This window comes from Trichosurus vulpecula, chromosome 1 (assembly GCF_011100635.1).
Source record: "Trichosurus vulpecula isolate mTriVul1 chromosome 1, mTriVul1.pri, whole genome shotgun sequence".
In the NCBI taxonomy this organism is placed as follows: Eukaryota; Metazoa; Chordata; class Mammalia; order Diprotodontia; family Phalangeridae; genus Trichosurus; species Trichosurus vulpecula.
In genome coordinates, this window is record NC_050573.1 from 339897604 (window position 1) to 339918845 (window position 21242).

The window sequence follows — 21242 nt, forward strand, 5'->3', positions numbered from 1 at the left end:
TTCACATCACTTTTCTTTTATGCATTCCTTCCTTTCAATGGAATGCATTATCTTAGAGGACAGTAACAATTTCAATTTTCTCTGTGTTTCTCCAATGCTTGCATTTAACCAATTGTTGTTGAGTTTTTTGAATGAATGATTTATTGAATGAAATAATTTTATATCCACGATGCTGTGATGTGGGGGGAAGGTAGAAGAAAGGAAGAAAGGTTACTAAACAAAATATCAACAAGCAATGAAAATCTCAGTAAACAGAGGATATCACCTAATTATCTAATTCTTGAGACAGATTGGCACAGTGGAAAGAAGGAAAGATTTGGAACTGGGAGACTTGTGTTCAAGTACTAGCTATGCTAATTGTTAGCTTGGTGACATTGGATGAATTAATGAATCTTTCTGAGGGTCAGTTTCCACATGGGTGATAGTAGACATGTAGTACATGGTTGTTGAATTGGGCCAATTTTTCTGACTGCTCATTGATAATTTTTACCAATGTATCGGCCTCTTAGTTTCAAATTTTTTTCTTTCTTTTTGTATGTGTACATGTATATATATATGTGTATACATGTCAATATATAATTTATAATTTTTAAACTTTCCCTCACTTTACCATCTGCCTTATTCATAGTTTTAATTTCCTCAGTAGGCAGTATATTTTCAGAGTTAAATAATAAATGAAAGCTGATAGTAAATATAATAAATTATGAAGAACATTAGTGTAAAATATTTGGGAATACGACTGGTATGAATGCTAAAGTATATAATAAAGTTTCATTCCATTATTTCTATTTGTCAGAATGCTTACTTGAAAATTTATCATTATTAATATTTGATTCTTGGTTTTGTGAGGACTGGAGAATAACAGCAAGATTGGGAGTCTGAAAGCTTGAAAGGATAGTAGAGACACACAGAAACATACAGGTAGGCAGAAGCAGGAGAAACGTGTTTCATGAACCTAAAGAGGAAAAGAAAATGTAGTAAAGAAAATGAGTTACCGGTGTCAAATGCTACGGTGAATTCAAGAAGAATAAGGATTTGACATCTAATCAATTGGTGTTTACTATGGAGAAGGTATTTTCAGTTGAATCAACCACATTAAAGAAGTTTAAGAAGAGGGAGAGGAGAGAGGAAGTAGATGTGCCTAGCATAAAGCTTATGAAACTGGTAATCTTTTTCTTTCTTATTTTGGTGGTTGTGGGTAGAGACTGGGTTTGTGATTTCATTGGTGTAGGAAACTCCTGATGACTAAGCTACATCCACCAATGCAGATTTACAACTGTTCAATCACTTGCTTTTAAACAGATGTGTGGGGGCACTGGGAGGGTAAATGATAAATACTGTCAAGATTTGAGCATACATCTTCTTGAGCAGCATTTTATGCACTGAACAAACTTTCCCCCCTTAAGTTAGGTATTTCAGATATTATTATTGCCATTTTATAGATGAGAAATCCAATTTGAGAGAGATTAAATGACCTGTCTATAGCCAAATAATAACAATGCATCAGAGTCTCAATTCAAACCCAGGTCTTCACCGTACCTATCATTTTAACTTTGCTCATAGGATATCCATGAGGGAACTGGGACAACTGAATCAGAAAGTTGCAGGTACCTACACTGTGTACCAAGAAAGTGTTGTCAGGAGGCCATGAAAATATACTCTATCAAAGCAAACCTGGCCCATCATATAACAAAGAAGAGAATGTAGGTTATGACATATACAGACAAAATGGATCATCTAATCTAGTCAGATGCCAATGACCTTAATAAACCGTTCTACAAATAAGTTTGCCTGTGTAGAAGTAGAGAATCAAAACAATCATCTAAATTCTTGTAGCTAATAAAAATTCTGTTTAAATACCCATATAATTGAGGCAAATGTGTTTTTTTTATCTTAAGTTATTCAGATCAGTTCAACTTAAAAGCCATTTATTGAGCTCTCATTATGTCCAGTTCTATTGTTAGTATTATTTTCTAATTCACTTTAGAACTGTATGTGGTCACATTGAAGGGGAAAAAAAGTTTCATTGTGGTTTTAAATTAGATCCACAGTTAAAGCTACATTCCAAAATTATTTAAATGTCTTAAAGTATCACAAAATGGCATGTCTGTCACTGACACAATTCACAGGTTGAAATGTGTCAGAAAGCTTACTAGTTGGTACTAGTGGGTACTAGCCTAAGTTCTACCTATGTCTCCTTTTTCCTATACAGTCCCCAATCAGGAGTTAATTTGATCCTACCGTGTGAATCTTTCTAGACTCAATTGATCAGATTTTTCTATATTATAGATCTTCCTAAGTGCTAAGTTTGCACTGTTTTCTTCTGTGTCTCTGACAGGAGGGCTAGATCTTTTGAAGAAGCTTTCAAATGGTCATGAGGCCTGTGTATTCCCATTGATATATGAAAGAAAGAAAGAAAAAAAGAAAGAAAGAAAGAAAGAAAGAAAGAAAGAAAGAAAGAAAGAAAGAAAGAAGGAAGGAAGGAAGGAAGGAAGGAAGGAAGGAAGGAAGGAAGGAAGGAAGGAAGGAAGGAAGGAAGGAAGGAAGGAAGGAAGGTAGGTGCCAGGCTCTATGCTAGGTCTTTATACATATTATCACATTTGATACTAACAACAAACCAGTGATAATAATATCCCCATTTTGCAGAACAGAGGCAGGCATAGGTTAAGTGACTTGCAAAGGGTCACACAGTTAATTGTGTCTGAGACCTGATTTGAACTCAGTTCTTCCTGGCTGTAGCTACATGGTTTTATCATAAGTACAACCTAGCTGTTTCAGTGGGAAAACTGAATCTCTGAGTGATTAAGAAACTTTTATTAGTCAACTAGTCATACAGTTATCAAGTGTCAGAGGAAAAAAAATTACACATGCTTCTTGACTCCAAATTCATTGTTCTTTCAATTATTCCACACTATGTTTTAAATGAATTATTGAGGGAGCAGGGATTGGCTTTGCAAGAAGAAAGAAGAAAGAAAGATTGAAAAGAGGTAATACTAGTTAAGGCAATAAGAGAATGAAAATAAGATGGAAATGGTCATTATTAAAGTAACAAAACTATGGTATCAAAGAAATTACCTTCCATAAGTGGAATTTGTCAGCAATTGTGGCCATTCTGAAGTGTATTAAGCTTTTATTCCAGTGTTGTTTGTTAGCTTTACATCAGACCTACCAATTTTAAAATAGTGGTTCAGTGTTTTAAAGTTATTTGAACAAACCAAATCTCTAATTTTAGGTTTTGCTTTATTGAGTGAATGGTCATCCTCAAACCCTGCTGCGCTCTCTTCTTTTTAATAACTTACCTGAAATGTCTATCTAAAAATAAATCTTTTCATGAAGAAGTTTCCCAGCAGAGTAAATAGCACTTAATGCTTTAGCAATCAAGGATGCAATAGGAGAAATAAAAATGATAGCCAAGTACGGGAACCGATGCTGTACATTATTAAATTCTTTGACTCACATTATTAAATTCTTTGACTCAAGACAGGTACTGTAACTCACTGTTATCTATTGCAAATGCAGAAGATATTCCCCAGACACTGCTAGTGATATACAAGCAAACTTATTCATCAACTCCAGATGGTTATGTTTTACTCTAATATTGTTTATGGAATACTACTCCATTATTGCATTGATTTTAACTTAATCAAGAACAATCTATACATTTTAACCTCAAATATGTTGGCATTCATGCAACCGGCTGTATACTTAGAAGTATATGCTTTTATATTTGCGGTTTCATCACTTTGGATGGTTATCATAATTTGTTCAAGTAATTGATAAAAACTAACTAGCAAAGTAAAATTAAACTCTAGGTGAATCTCATTGATATCGCAATATCATTTAAATTTCATTTATTTTTTAATTTTTTAAAGATATTTATTTTTAATTAATTATTTTAATACCTCCTGAAAATAAACCTGTAATTGCAGTAGAAAATTTAACATATATGTATTTAGTAATAGATACATATATCGCATTGGTACATGTTTTATATATATATATATATACATATATATATATATATGTATATATATATATAAAATATATATATATAATATATAAATATATAAATATAATATCTATAAATAAATAAATATATTATAAATATAAATATATATAAAATAAATATAAATAAAATAAATAAAAAATAAAAATAAATATAAATAAAAATAAATATAAATTATAAAATAAATATAATATATAAATATATATAATATAAAATATATATATATACATATATATATATAAATATATATATATGTATATATATATACACATATATATATATATATATATATGTGCACATATATATACACATACCTATAAATACGCACACACACACAGAGTCAGATACTGATTATTGGTAATAATTCTGTGTGATTGATTTAATTATTCAAATTTACACTACATATTTCTTTGGATTAGAAATAATTTCAATATTTTGCATAATTAGAACTTTGGATAGTATAAATTTTAATACCTGTGACAATCATAGGAGTCATTTTTTGCACTAATTTAGACCTATAGGCATGCATAATACCTATACATATATAGTACACATATCTGTATGTATGTAATGAAGGTGTATTTGAAGATATATGTATACATATACATATATGTACACATATACATACACACATATACAAATACATGTATGTGTGATCTATGCATTTATATGCATAATTATGGTTACACAATATACGTACTATTTCCTTTTATAGTATTGGGCTTCTATTCAATGAGCAGGAATTAGGAAACTTTTCTTTGTACAATGAACATCATGATATTCCTTCAATTTCATAAGATGCCCAATCCATCACTAGGTCACAAGAATGATGTTTACATTCATTTATGACAGATATCACTTTTTAGAGGCAACCACATGCTAAATATGGGATTAAGATGGGGGATTAGACTTAGTAATACCATTTTAGTAAAGATATTATAGCCCCTCCCCACCAGTGCCACTATATCTCCATGATGAAAACTCTGTAGGGCAAGGTGATTATACTTTTTGACTAAAACAATTTAATTTTCTTAAATAGTAAATAAAATCAATATAAAACAACTAACCCCCCCCAAATTGAAAAGATATCTTGATTAATACACATATTATTGAAATGAATGTTTTCTAAGGTGATTAATTTGAAATCTAATGTTATTTGATTGTTTCCATTTATTTAAATCCATTTAAATAATATCCAGTTATTTGAATGTATCCATTCTCTTAATTTTGCTCAAAAAATCAGGCCTATCCCTATAATCTCTCTCTCTCTCTCTCTCTCTCTCTCTCTCTCTCTCTCTCTCTCTCTCTCTCTCTCTCTCTCTCTCTTTCTCTCTCTCTCTCTCTCTCCTTCTCTAAAAATATGTTTTCTGGTAGATATTAATCTATCACTCATTGCCTTCCTAGTGAAATTAGCATGTCTGAGATACTTGATTAGCCCTCCTTTCCCCCTTTATAATTATTATCGTTGCCATTGAGAGTGATTATGATGTTAATTATTTTTGTTTTCTGTGAGAGCATATTTCCCAGCATTACAAATGACTTTTGCCTGGTGGAGAGAAAATAAGGGCATTGGTTAGGAAGGATCCCCAGCTTGTACCTCCCCCTTCAGTGTTTCTAGTAACTTTTTGATTTCTATAGAGTCATTAAAATAATTAAAAAATATAGAGGAATATATGTGTTTATTCATGCTGCAGAATGACTCAGTTGTGCTAATGATCATGTGAGAAGAAGTAAAAAGGAAAAGAAGAAAAGAATTAATTTTTCCTAATGCATGTAGGACCAAGAGCTGATAGATTGTAAGCTGAGATGGACTAGTCAGAGAAGTATCACAATTGCCCTAGATGTCCTTTTATGCACCGTTGAGTCAGCTTAACAATAGAATTAAAAATATGTGGACAAAACTGAGGTATCCAATACAGTTATTCTCACTCTAAAATAGCAAAGATACTACTTTGAAAGAGCAACAATAGGGATTAGGTAATAATATTAGTATATAGCCTCAGTACATAGAAAATGATAAGTGTAAAGAGCAGCAATAAACCAGCAGAGAAATATCAGAGAAAAATAGAGCTCAGAGCTTTAGCACATGATAGTAACAGTGGTGACATGGAGTAAAATAGAGCCACAATTTGAGGAAGATCACAAGGTGCGACAGAATGTGAAAAGAAAAATTTTAAAAAGACTATTAACAGTAGAAATTCTCCAAGTGGGTTAGGAGGTAATTGACACTGAAATAGGAGCCCTTCTCAACTTGGAATTTGAGTTTTGCAGGAACAGGTTTCCTTTCCTAATGTCAAACTAGCGTATAAATAACTGTACAGTTTAATGTGGGGGTAGGGGATAAAATGATGCCATTTCTTGATTTTCCCATTACTTACTTTTATTTTAATTCTATGTCATTTAAATGGGGATATAGGTGAGAGAGTGGATAGAGTACCAAGATTAGAGTCAGGAAGACTCACCTTCTTGAGTTTAAATCGGTTTTTAGCCACTAGCTGTTTGGCCCTAGGCAAGTCATTTAACCCTGTTGCCTAAGTTTCCTCATCTGTAAAATGAGCTGGAGAAGGAAATGGGAAACCACTCCAGTATCTTTGCCAATAAAATCCCAAATGGGGTTATGAAGAGTTGGACCTGAGTGGAAAAAAAAAAAACGATTGGACCACAACAGACTTAAATAAATTGCAATTTGCTCTATGGTTTAGCTAGAAATATTGATAGACAATTCACTGAACTGGACATTAGACCTACAGGAAAATCTTGGAATGATATGATTCTAATTCTTATTGGAATGCTCATTATTCTGACACCTAGCCCCATATTGGTGACTAACTGAAAAGCTCTGATAGTTGCTTTTATAAAGATAATAGAATCATTGATTTAGAATTAGAGAAAACCTGACAAGTCACCTAGTCCAAACCATATATTAAGATCAGAATCATAGGGAAATAGATTAAGAGGGAAAGAACTCTGAGGCCATCTGCTATGCTCCTTACATGAAATGTGATATTAACAGTTTTTGGCCTCACCACTTTTGTTCTCACTTTGAAATTTTCAAAGAGGTATGATTTTTATGTCTTTCACTTTGCCCTCTATGTAATCTTATTTTATCTTAAAACATTTTGTTGCCAGGTTTATATTCTTATAGTCTATTTCAGCATGTTTTAAGAGTAAATTAATCCATTGAAGAGTCTTATTTGTCTCCAAACTCTTTTTTCATACATGGATCCTTTTCTACTCTTACCCTACAAAGTGTAATGTCACTATATTTGAGAAAAGTAACCCCAGGCTTCTCTGGGTCAAGTGGTTGCATTCACCTTTAAAGATCATGAGAAACAGCTGCAGGGTGAGGAAAGGTAGCATTTATGTTCCTGCAAAAGCCTCCTAAAGTAATACAAACAAAATCCAGAGATGCTTACTTCTGTAAATGATATAACATTTCAGAGCTCTGTCTCTTGGATTTCTCTCTTAATTCAACATCTTTTTAAAGAATGCTGACACTTAGAAGTTTTATCCATTCTCAGAGGACCCAACAGTTTGTCATTTTACTAATCTTGTCCTCTCTTCTGCGGCAGATGTCAGATAAAACACTACTCACATGGACTACTTGCTAATTAAAAGGCATACACAGGCAATGGTCCACTGGAGCTGTTATATGATGTATTGAAGAAACTTTTTGGATGGCAATTTTTCTATGCCATGACAAAATAAATCTAGAAGTATGTAGCCACAAAACAGATGGATTACATGGTTTTGCTATTAATAAACTCACATTTAGACCTCTATGCCTGAAACATCAACTCATAAAATGCTAATTGTAAAAGTGATCTTAGAGTTCATCCAATCCAATGTTCTAATTCAATATTTTTAAGTAGGTTGAATCAGGTGTCACTTTAATACTCAGTGAAGTTTTGTGTAGCTGTTTTACATCATGAAATCTATACATAACTTGTTTTTTTAAAGACAGCATTATTATGTGTATGATATCCTTATAGTTAACAAACTACCTATCTGATTCCCCCTTAATTGTTCAATCATCTACCACATGGAAGCAACCTAACCCCGCCTTTCACTACCCAATCCAATCCTGACTGCTCCTTCCCCAGTGCCCTTGGTAATTTGCTTCCCAGAGTGAACAAACTTCTCTTTATCTTGGACTTTGTTTTCTCACATTTAATCCATTTATTTCCCTTAACTGAAACCTAGCTTCCCCCTTCAACCTTGCATTCCTGGACTTCATCTGCAGCATTAGATGTTGATTCATTTTTAACCTCGATGTATTAGTTCAGTAGACAGCATTGGAATTCTCCTTCCTCCTCGTTGTCACTTCAGACTCTCGTTTTATTTCCTTCACTCTGCAAGTTCACATATTTTGAAATTAATTAAATTTTTCTGCCCTACTCAAATCATTGTAGCTGTTGTACTTCCACAAGAGTCATTCTTCCTCCTTTCTCAAAAAATCAACTTCCTAGCTCACTACTCTCTTGTAACTGAGAAAAAGCAAAGTGCTGGTGCTAACATTTTGAGTTTGAACTTTTAAGTGAATTTATACAAAGTTACATATGGGACATGCATATGTATAAAGACATTAATTATGTTGGTTCAAGCTGCACCTGAATGTCCAAACTTCTATCCATTTTCTTGCCTTTTGCTTTTTTCTCTCTAAATTTTAGGTCCAGCCAAGTAATATAATGAATAGAGCGCTAGACTTTAAGTCAAGAACTTGCAATTTTAGTTCAAATACTATATCAGTCTCACTAGCTATGTGACCCTCAGCAAGTTACTTAATCTCTGTCTGCCTAAATTTATTTCTCTGTGTATTGTGTCTGAAGTCTGCCACTTCCTCTGACTGTGAGAAGGCATGTCTGAGGTCCTGGTGTTGAAAATTGCTGGCTCTGCCCTCCTTAGGCTCGGGAACTCCCCCCATTCTGCTGAGGTGGGGCCTGCTGGGACAACTCTCTTCCTGCACTAGTCTCCTTCCACCACCACCACCGTAAGGGCCCTCTCCCCAACTTCTCAAGCTAAAAGGCTACTGAAGCCCCACTTCTGGCTCTTCGATTTCGAAGTTTCTCCTGAAGGAGTATTATCTGGCTTAGGGAGGGTGGGATGAGATCCGTTTTAGCTGGCATTATAGTTCCCAGAAGTTCAGGAAGACTCGTTTCAAACCTTTAGACTGCTGGTTGCAAGCCTCTGGAGCAGTTGTACTAGCGGCCTCAGGCGCTGTGCTGCTTCCTCCTATAGCTCTGACAGACTCCTGTCCTGGGCTGGGAGACCTGGGGATCACCACCAGTTTTACATGGCCAATGTTTTCCCAGCCTGAATCACTGGTTGAGTTCCACAGCTGCTTCAGCTTTGGTGTGGTCTGGTGAAGCCCTGCGCGCTGGGTGCTCTCCCAGCATATAGATCTGTCCTGTTGACCCTAAGAACACTCCTGACTTGGAAATTTGCCACACTTGGTCTACTAGTGGCTTTTAACTCTCTCAAATCTGTTCAGATTCACTTTTTTAGAGGTATGCGACAGAATTTATGTGAGAGCTCCTTAAAATGCTGTTTTCATGTGGCCATCTTGGCTCCACCCCCTATCATTCTTTTAGGACACAGGCAGTGTATTATATTTCTTGTGCTCTGGAATCCAAAATGGTCTTTGGGTCGATGAAAATCATTTTTAACGTCTCTCAAAATTTCACTGTTGTTGCTATTGTGTAAAAGTTTAACAGATTTATTAGAGATTTTATCTCATATAAAGCAAAAAAGGTATCCATTGATCTGATTTTATCTTCAAATGGGAAATATGAGTCTATTTCCTATATTCTATTCCTATATTCCCATTTCTATAGTACCTTGCTCAATCGGTCACCTCTCTATCAATCATATACTTTCTCTTCAAACTTCAGTCTCTCCTTATTAATTAGTTCCTTTGCCTTGATTTGCAAACATGAACATTTCTCATATCTTATAAAAATCAAACTCTAATCTTTACCCGGAATGTTTCAAGATGTTGTACAAATTCTTGTTTATTTAACTGCAAGACTTTCAAAAGACATAATAATATGACTAGAATTCAAACTACTTCTATGAATTGGAAATTTATTTAATCTATTAATTTTCTTATCTGTAATATAGGAAGACATAATCTAACGCTGCTGTTTTATCATCTATTTCAGCACAAGCACTCACAACCTCTCTGTAGCATCTGACATTCTGCACAGCTCCTTCCTGCTCTATGCTCTCTCCTCCCATGGATCATATAATATGACATAATTTTTATTTTGTCCTACCTTCTTTCTGAAAACTCCATATCTGTATTTCTCACTGTAAACTTTTTTGCTTATCTTCCCTCCTGTAGAGAAATTTTCTATGCTTTCGTTTTTGATTCTCTTCTCTTGAGATAAAACTAACACCATAATTATTCTATTTTTTCCATTTGTAATCTCATTCATTCTTATGGATTCTTCCATCCCTTCTTTTTTAATAACTCCAAAATTTATATCTTTATTATGAATTTGTAAAAAAATGATTAAAACTTTTGTTTCCACAGAAATTATGTAATACATGAATTCTGAAATCTAGGGTTCCATATAAGCCATAAAGTCTTTTACTTGCAATGAATGCAGAAAAGTAAATTGTGAAGAAAGTAGTGGAGAAGATGTTGATTAAACATTTTCACTCATCAGGCTAATCAGCATACCTAAGAGTGAACATTCTATCCTTTGTTCTCTAAGTAAATCCAGGAATTGCCTCTCTTTTGTCAACAATAATGGCCCATGAGGCTAAGAGCATTTCTCTGCCTATGGCTATTAAGAATGAGGCCCCAGGATACTATCAACATAGATTAATACTATATTATCTTCCCAGCAGAAGAAAGGGAATTGAGAGATAAAATGGAGGAGTTAAGTCTCACACAGAAGATAATGGACAAAGCAGGACCCAACTAGGTAGAAGTCAGTTAAAATAGGGTAAAAGTTAAGTCTTGGGACAGCTAGGTTGGCACAGTGAGTAGTGCACTGTCCCTACAGTCAGGAGGACCTGAATCCAAATCCTGCCTCAGACACATATACTAGCTTTGTGACCTTGGGCAAGTCACTTAACCCCAAATGTCCTGCCCCAAAACAACAACAACAAAAAGTTAAGTCTTGCTTGGGATACTCATACATAATAAATTCATGAATATTAACTTCTCTTCTGGGAAAACTAGTAGTTCATTTTAATGTTCATACAATGCATGTAGTGGGAGGAGGGGGGATATCAAAAGTAACTATGTAATAGTTGTATCGGAAATTGTATCCCCTATGGTACCCAGCCAATAGGGAAATAAGGGAGGGATTTTCTGGTCCACATAGTTATTTTGGCTTGCTTTTGTTTCCATAGGGTTGTGTCTATTTTATGAGGCACAGGGCCATTGCAGCTGCATAATAAACTTTTTTTTTTTTAATATTCACCCCTCTTGAGCCTGAATGAGTTATTTTTCACAAACCTATCTCTAGCCCTACAATTTCAACTGATATTTGCACTTCTCAATCTGCATATACAACTATATCTTTAAATACAAATTAAAAAGTGAATTAATTGCTTTTGTTCCCCAGTGGAAGCTGCTTTTCCTGAAATCTCTTTTTATTGCTAATTATATTTTTCCTCATTGCCAGGGTTCAAAATCTATAAAATATTTTCTTCACCAATACCTGGAATGGTTGAATCTAATAAAATTAAATTCAATTGGTATGAATGTAAAGTTTTATACTTGAGCATTTAAAAAATAAACTCCACAAATATAAAAGAGAAAAGATGAAGTGACAGAAATTATGATAATTTCATTGTACTCTGACTTTATTAGACATCATCTAGGAGATGCCTTTCAGTTTTAGGTAACCTCTTTTAAGAAGGATATTGATAAAATGGAGAATAAAAGATCATGAATTCTAATGTTTGAGGATTTCTTGGAGAAACTGAGTACGTTTTGTCTGGAGAAAAGATGGCTGGATGCAATAACATTGTTCAAGTATTGAAAGAGCTCTCATATAAATAAGGAGTTTGAATATTGCCCCTTGAATAAAGAACCTGGAACAGTGGGTAGAGGTTTCCAAGGATTTTGATGCTAGGAAAATCTTCTTAATGATTAAATCTGTGCAATGGTGGAACAAATTGATTGAAGGGATAATGGTTTATCTTTTCACTGAACCCTTGAAACAGAAGGTGGATGATCACTTACCAAGTGTATTATAGTCATCATCTGACTATGAACCCCTTGGTTTCTGTAAACAGATTTGCTTGACTTAGTTTCATTGACGCTATTTTTTTTTCCTCAAGATATTTTCAGTTGAGTTTATCTGGGCTCATTTATGAAGATTTTTTTGGGTTCTTTTGTTAGAGCTGAGCCATTTCTTGGAGTCCATTCAGTGGCAAAATGTTATCAATTGATATTAATAAATCCAATAGCATATATCTACTAGCATTTTTCCTCATTGCTCCATGAAATTGTGTATATTCAAGAAATACTTCCATACACCTTAACTTATTTGAGCATCTATAAATACTCTAGCCTTTTTGAAAAGAAACTCTTAATCTACATATAGTTGCTTTGGGGTGGTTGGCTTTGTGCTTTGTATTTATTGTAAATAGCTCCCAAATCCATTGAGGGTATATATTGATTGGTACTGTAAAAATTCTGTGGGCATGCTCTTGCCATGTAGTTTTGACTTAAAGATGCTAGTGAATATCTGGATGTTAGTGAGTCTCTTGGTACCTACAGTCATTAGTTTTTCTCCTTGATAACATCAACATCTAGGCATTCTATGGAATTTTTTTTTTCTACCAGTGGTAGAAATAGGTATTTTCTACCAATGGTAAATGGTATTTTCTACCAGTGGTAGAAAATGGTACATTCTGCCATTATTTTCTACCATTTTCCTTACAAACTCTGAAATGATTAATCTATTTTGGCTTCTTAAGAATAAGCTATTTCAGAAACAATATCCTGAATTGAGACTATAAATCCTTCTCTTTCTATTCACAAATCTCTATGATGTTGCCATGATTCTTTTTCTTTTTACATCTTATTAAATGACTTCTAAAAGATGTCACCCATGGGAGGTCTTCTGATTTCATTTTTTTGATGTTTTTGTTTCCTAGGCACCAGCCTTAGATAAACTAAGCTTTTGTTTACATTACACAAATTCAATGGTATTATAACTATTTTCAACTTTTACTATTGCTTATCTATATCTGTATTCCAGAAAGATATTTCTGGAAGTATTTAACCTGTTACCATATGCTCTCAGAATATCTACCAATAATCTTGCTCCTTCTTGGTAAGGAGTTATTAATATTTCCATTTCTATCTTGGGTGATAAACCCTATATTTTATGACCAGTACACTGCTTTTTGTAAGGATTATTTGTAGGCCTATTATTAGGATAAGTTTTATAGTTTAAAATGGTAAGATTAATATTGTATAGATGTTAGTTGTCTTAAACTAGGTCCTTCCAAATAGTTTGATTTTCGAATAAAACAAATCTCTTGACACACAGCCAGGGATTTCTTCTTTACACATTTGCTCAATGTGTATTGCTTGGAGAAAACCAAATTATATGTAAGTATCACTTTCCTTCATTGGTTTAATTTGACTAATAAATTCAAACTCAATAGCTTCAACCTCTGTCTTTATTGTGAATCAAAATTTTAAACTTCTTCAATACAATTTACAAGTGGCAACACTAAAGAAAGTATTCCTTCAGATGGAGAACTTATTTGATTTGTTTTTCAGTGTCATATAACTTGATGCCCTATGTGTATTTCATGTGATGACAACTGATGACAAGATTGCTTCAAAAGACTGGTCTTTGGCAGCTCATACAATTTGTAAATATTTACATCTAGTATTTAGTAAGAAAGCAGGGATATTCCCTTAATATTTTGGTGTTGATGATCCAATTAATTCTTAAGCACACTTCTGAAAGTAGGGAATGGACCTTCAGAGCAAGAGAATAATGTTTAATGTTTGTATTTTAGAGACAGAATAATGCATGTACACATATACACTGGAATCTCTGCTTTAGTGAACTCACACAAAGCATTTTTTTTGCCCCAGTTCTTTGAGAGAAACATTAAATGGAGGCTTTACTGTGTTTGTATTTCTCTACCTCAGAAACCAAATCTATAAACACATCTATCATCTTAAATCTTTACTACTTTTTTACAGGATTTAGAGCAATTTTATAGATGAAAAGCCTAAGGCAGATATAACTACTGTATAAGTTCTAACAGACAAAACCAGCTTCCCCAATATTACTCCCCCAAATCCTATCCTTAACTCATGGAGACCTAGTGCTGCTTATTCATCAAATCAATAACTCTGATACACTTACTCCCAGTTTAGAGCCTGCCAATGAGTGCTTATGTCTACAAATTCTGTTAATAAGATATTGACACTGTATTTTTCCTTCTGGTTCTTACCTTTCTCAGTCGTAAATAATGTGTCATTTTGAAATGGAATACCACATCCATGGCAGACATAAATTCGAAATGATGTCAACCTTTTGCAGCTTAAGTGAAGATCTAAAGCTCAGCTTTCTGACCTATGATCTCCAATCTACTTGTTTACACATTTATTTGTTCTGTCCCTTAGGCTCTTCCCATACCAATTCTTTGAGTTCAATATAGAGGAAAATAAAATGGTGGATAGTAGATTTAATGCGGTGGAGGTGCTTTAATTGTTGATTTAGAGAAAAGTTGATACCCTTAGAACATGAGGGGTCCTAAGAGTACATTTAGCAAAAACCCTCTCTTTTGTAGTTGAAGAAACTGGAGATTTAGTGCAATTGATCTGCCTAACATCATGCATGTAGCAAATGCCAGAAGCAGAATGCCAACTAAAGTCTTATCTTTTCCTAATACAGTGATGAGCTGATCGATTTCACTTATACCTACTATATATTCATATAAAAACAAAACTGCCTGGCAGCTACCTTGTTATGCTATGTTGATATAAAATCATTCATTGGTACACATTCTATTTGGGGAAATAGCTATTCACTCTTTCAGGGAAAAAATTAATATCCTACAAAATGGCACTTTTGAATGAAAATAGTCACTGTCCCTTCTATAGGAAGTGATCCTTCTGTTACTGGAGAGCATCATGTACTCTCCAAGGACAATTTTTTTCTGGAATTTCATCCTATACACATGTGTGTGCACATGGCCACACACACATATATGTATATTATATCTATATATGTCTATATATATATGCATTTATCAATGCATGTGTATATACTCATTCTATATGTATATATTCTATACATACATGTATAGAATACATGTGCATATATATCTGCATATAATGTATGTATATTCTATATGCGTGTATAAATAATGCAATATATGTATATATTGATTATATATGATTATGATATATGATATATAGTATATTCATTATATATGATTATTCATTTTTATACACATATAGAATGTTCATATATAAGAGAAAAACAGAAATACAGAGAGTGAGACAAAAAGAGACAAACAGGTAGACAGAGTATTTACTCTTTGGTGAGAAGCAGTATGATGTAGTGGGTAGAGAGTTGGCCTGAAACTAGGAAATTCTTTAGTTCTACCTGACATATATTGACTGATATCCCCTGGACAAGTCATTTAGCTGCTCAAGGCTCTAGGAAAATCTAAGATTATAAATTGCAGAAAAGGTTCTATTTTTTTTCAAGGAGTTTCCTGTATTAATGAAATCTAAGTTCATTCACTATCCTTGGCACAGTGCCTGACACATCGTAGATGCTTAATAAATACCTGCTTACTTGTTGACTTGACTGTAACAATGACAACTCTGCTGGTTTTGATTGGGATTTTGCCCTACAATAGACACATTAAACTAAAGTGGCGAATTTGTTCCTGGATAATGAAAAATCAATATGGTGTCTATCTTGTCCATAGATTTCTGCCCTTTCTAAATCTACCTTAGGAATTCTGACTTGTAATTAGTTTGATAAAGTAAGGCAGGTACCTTAGTTAAATTCCTCATCTGACACTATCCTTAGCAGACTAAACATAATAGTTCCTCATGGTTTTTAATCCTATTCCCTCCATTTTATCAAAAGCATTATAAATATCTGTGCAGCACAGGGGATTTCTTAATTTAGGGATATTATTACCTCGGTATGTAAACTGCAATTAGATTATGAATCTGGTATCAAGGTTACGAAGCATCTAAAATAGCAGTAAGGGATAACAGAAATAAGAATTTCTGAGCCACTATGTTATAGCATTGTATACCTGTGAATGCTTTTCGGTGCATTTAGGGTTAGAATCTTTGATAGTCATTATTTAGGGTCAACTATACTGAGTATATATAATTCATATCATCTTTACAGAAAATGTAGACATAAAACCCTCAATTGACTTTATTTACTTGCATGTTTATGTAGAATCATGAACCCATTTGGGTCTGCATGAATTTGTGCAGAAATGAATTTAAGGAATCAGGTTAAGAAGAAGCAGCTCTATCTTACACACATGTACACTGACAGAGATAATGGGCATGGATATTCTGGGAGCGCGATTTTGTCACACTTTTAATTTCTTGTTGTCCAGTAGCCTTGAATAGACCATGAATAGAAAGTAATACTCAGAATGTTAGTGAATCCCTTAGTCACCATACCCACCCATATCTCTTTGTACAAATATTTTTTGATCATGTTTGCCACATGTTTGCTGCAGGTTATTCAGCTCTGGCATAGTACAAGCTTATAATTTTTTTTTTAACTCACAGTTTGTATTGAAATCATGAGAAAGTCTGAGGCAGGAAACAATGGTTTTGATTTTTTCTTTCTATTCCAAATTGACAGTTCTTCAGTATAGGAAAGGCCCAAAGTGGAAATTCTAACAATTCAGAATATCAACTCAACTTTGACTTATGGACTCAGATAACCACCCAATGCCTCAAGAGGCTTCCTTATTTGTCAACCATCATAAAGCTGCTTTGTTTCAGCCAGAATTTGAACTTGGGTCTTCCTGACTTGAAATTCAGCCCTCAAATTACTCCTTTTTTTTTTCTTCTGAGTTAGGCCCTTTTAATGTTTCGTAAGACTGGCTGCTAAAGCAAGAACCATGAGAAAACATTTGCTTTTTTTTTCTTTACAGCCAAAAAAGAGGATAAAAATGAAACAAAAAAACACTACAGGTATTTGTAGGGGGAGAATGGTGTTGCACATGGGGTATAACATTATAAACTCAAGATAACTCATAGAAAAAAGGTGACCTCCCATAGCTACCACCCCTCTCTGCAAAAAGTGTATATGGAACATCCGTCTTGTCAAAACTGCCTCTCTCGCTCCCTTGAAATGTCATCCGAGTTTGTATAAGAAGCCCAAAGTCTGTCCGTCTGCCTTGGGATGTTCTCATAAGGCTCCATCAATGATTAGACTACAAGGTAAAACCCCCAGAGTCCATTCACATGACAGGGGAAAAGAAATGGGAGACATTCTTCAAACTTCTTCCTTTTTCCTTGTGGCTTGCTGTCACCTCCTCCTCCTCTTCCTCAGCTTCCTTGGAAACCAACCTGTCTCCAAAGCACCCTCAGCACCCGAAGCCTACCCGGCCATTGACTCTGTCGCTGCCACCGTCCAGTTGGCTTCCAAAGTCTCGAGGCTTGGCGAAGTCCAGGGTTACTTTCTTTCCATCAATCTCCCCATCCTTTATAGCCTCTTTTGAATCTTTGGCATTTTCTCCTGAGTTGAAGTTCAAAAATCTGAACTCTTTTGAAGACACGGTCTCTTTGAGATTATCCTGGCCCCCACAGAGCCTTGAAATGAATCTTTCAATGTTTCTTCTGTCGTGTCTTCAGACAGGCCTTTGATGAACAAGGTTTTGTAGGACTGGTTTCTTGGGGCTACATTGGCAGCCTTCTTTCTGTCCCTCCATCTCCAGCCCGATGGCCCTGCCTTCAATCTCTGTGTTGTTACGAGAATTCAAAATTTCTTTTGCATCTTCCACAGAGGCAAATTCAATGAATGCTTACCCTTTGGGTAGGCCTTGGTTATTCTGGGCAAGCTAATGGATGTTGCCTTCTTAAACACTACTTTGCAGACTCTCCTCCGTGACGCTGCAGGCGGGGTTATTCAGCAACAGGGCCTTGGAGTCTGACGGTTTCCTGTTGCTCCTACCCCAGGAATTATTCTTACTTCTAGGATTCTCTTATTTTTCTCCTCTGTGTAGTCCAAAATGAGACCTCGGCCTTTCTTATTTTCTTTTACTTTTTCCAGCTTATTTTCAGAGCTGGAACCACTGAGGTCCAGAGCCTTTTCCATGTTTTCAGCAGATTCAAATTCCATGTAGCCAGACTTCCTGGTGGCACCAATGTGGACGTCCAGAATGGTCAGGTCCTTTTTTCAAAGAAGTATGCAGTGCCATTTTTGAGCTCAGAAGCAGTTTTGTTGAATTTCAGGTTAACAGCCAAAAGATTGAAATGTGTATGCGCTTCAGCATGCAGTTTCCCTTTCTTGGCTTCAAGGGCCTTCTGTTTGCCCATTTCCTGTTTCCTCTTTCCAGGGGTGCTTCTTTCATCGCCACTTCCTCTTCCTCATCCTCTCGTCTTCTTCCTTGTCACCCTCACCTTCATCATCTTCCTTCTCCTCATCTTCATCATCTTGCTCCTCCTCTTCAGATTTCTTGGCCTTCCCAGGTTTCCCCACTGCCACTTTCATGTCAGTTCCCTTCCCTTTGGCAGGTGTGGTAGCCATAGCTTCTTCTTCAGTCATCCTTATCTTCTTCATCCTCGCCTGTACTCCTCATCTTCCTCACCCTCCTCATCCTCAGGTCTTGTTTGGCAGGAGTTGATCCCAACTTTGCATCTTTGGGAGGATGAAATTCCGCATCCTCCTCATCATCACTGCCTTCTTCAGACTCACTGTCCTCCTTCTTGGCATTATTTCCATTTTTTTGGCCCCTTTGGCTGGGGACACTGCCGCTTTTGTCGGGGGTGGGGTGGGGGTTAACTGGAGGGGCTCCGTTCTTGCCTGGCTTGACAGAGGCTTTGGCAGTGGTGGCCACCTTCTAGGGGCGTGGGACTAGGGTGGCCTCCTTCTTAGCAGGAGTCATGGCTGCTTTCTTGGCTGATGTGGTTGCAACAACAGCTTTTTTATTTGTTGGTACCTTCTTTGCTGGTATGGCCACAGCCTTTTTGTCATTCTTCTGAGGATCTAAAACATCTCTGTTGCTTTCTTCTTCATCTTCTGACAAGTTCTCATCTTCACTGCCTTCTAGCTCTTTTGGGAGAGGGGCCATTTTCTTTGGCTCACCTTGGATTATAGGAGCCTTTCCTAGTTTCTCCATGGTGGCAGTGTGTAACTAAGGTGCAGAGGGTGTAGGTCAGTCTGCGGAGTCCCAGGCAAAGTCGGTGGTGGCAGAGAGCTCCAGCAGAAGCTTTGTCCTCAAGCTTTGCTCACCAAGACTGAGAAGTAAGACTCCCTTAGATTATTCTTGAAGAATGTTTTTCCTCTAGATTTCTTAAAATAATCCACGGTAAAAATGATAGCTGAGTACCGCTGCTTAAATAGTCTGGAAATTGTCCCAGATCCGGAGCTGTGTGTTATTTCTCCCTCTTCATAACGGCTTTGCTTTATCTGTGGACTAATTGCAAGCCCAGCTCCTTTTAGTAAAAAAGTTCATTGAAGAAAAGGATCGTTTTTGTTTTGTCATATCCTCCATTCAAAACACATTGCCTTGCACATAATAGGTACCTAATAAAGACTTGTTGAAATGAGTTAAATTAGACAGTTTACACATTTTGAGTGTAGAGAAATTAGAGGCTTTTCTCTGGATTAATAATATTACAAGAAGATGGCGGCTGGTAAGCAGGGACTAGAGTGAGCTCCGTACCTGAGTCCCTCCAAAAACCTATAAAAAATGGCTCTGAACCAATTCTAGAATGGCAGAACCCACAGAACAGCAGAGGGAAGCAGAGCTCCAGCCCAGGATAGCCTGGATGGTCTCTGGGTGAGGTCTATTCCACACGGACCTGGGAGCTGGGAGCTGGGAACAGAGTGGAGCAGAGCCCAGCCTGAGTGGTGTGGACCATCCAGACCAGAAGCCAGGCGGAGGGGTCCTAGCGCCCTGAATATGTGAGCTGCAGCAATTACCAGACCCCTCAACCCACAAACACCAAAGACTGCAGAGAAGGTTAGTGGGAAAAGCTGCGGGAGTGGAAAGAGTTCGTGGTTCGGCTTCCAGCCCCAGGGGCAGCAGAGGTGGGGCAGCTACAGCTGTTGTTGCTTCCGGCTCCAGGCCTACATGGTGGGAGGAATTAAGTGGCGGATCAGAGCAGGAGTGCAACAGCCTGCTGAAGATCTAAGCCCAGCCTGGACTGGGGGTTCTTGGAGAAGGAGTAGTGCGGGTCTGACAGAGCTGGCACCTCCCCCCCAAACGTGGAACATAGAACTCTGTAATCTACAAGCAGTCATACCCCACTGAAAAACTCAAGGGTCAAGTTAGTTGGTTGGGAATATGGCCAGGCAGCGAAAACATGCCCAGATTCAGTCTCAGACTTTGGATTCTTTCTTTGGTGACAAAGAAGACCAAAACATACAGCCTAAAGAAGACAACAAAGTCATAGAGCCTACAACAAAAGCCTCCAAGAAAAACATGAACAGGCCCCAGGCCATAGAAGAACTCAAAAAGGATTTGGAAAAGCAAGTTAGAGAAGTAGAGGAAAAATTAGGAAGAGAAATGAGAAGGATGCGAGAAAAACATGTAAAACAAGTCAATGACTTGCTAAAGGAGACCCAAAAAAATACTGAAAAATGCACTGAAGAAAACAACACCTTAAAAAACAGACTAACTCAAATGGCAAAAGAGCTCCAAAAAGCCAATGAGGAGAAGAATGCCTTGAAAGGCAGAATTAGCCAAATGGAAAAGGAGGTCCAAAAGACCACTGAAGAAAATACTACTTTAAAAATTAGATTGGAGCAAGTGGAAGCTAGTGACTTTATGAGAAATCAGGATATTATAAAACAGAACCAAAGTAATGAAAAAATGGAAGACAATGTGAAATATCTCCTTGGAAAAACCACTGACCTGGAAAATAGATCCAGGAGAGATAATTTTAAAATTATTGGACTACCTGAAAGCCATGATCAAAAAAAGAGCCTAGATACCATCTTTCAAGAAATTATCAAGGAGAACTGCCCTGATATTCTAGAGCCACAAGGCAAAATAGAAATTAAAAGAATCCATCAAT

The 21242-nt window shown here is 36.0% G+C and overlaps 1 pseudogene; it reads right to left on the bottom strand.

The window, feature by feature from the left end:
* Positions 1-17426: 17426 nt before the first annotated feature.
* Positions 17427-19339, bottom strand: LOC118838071 (annotated as a pseudogene).
* Positions 19340-21242: the final 1903 nt, after the last annotated feature.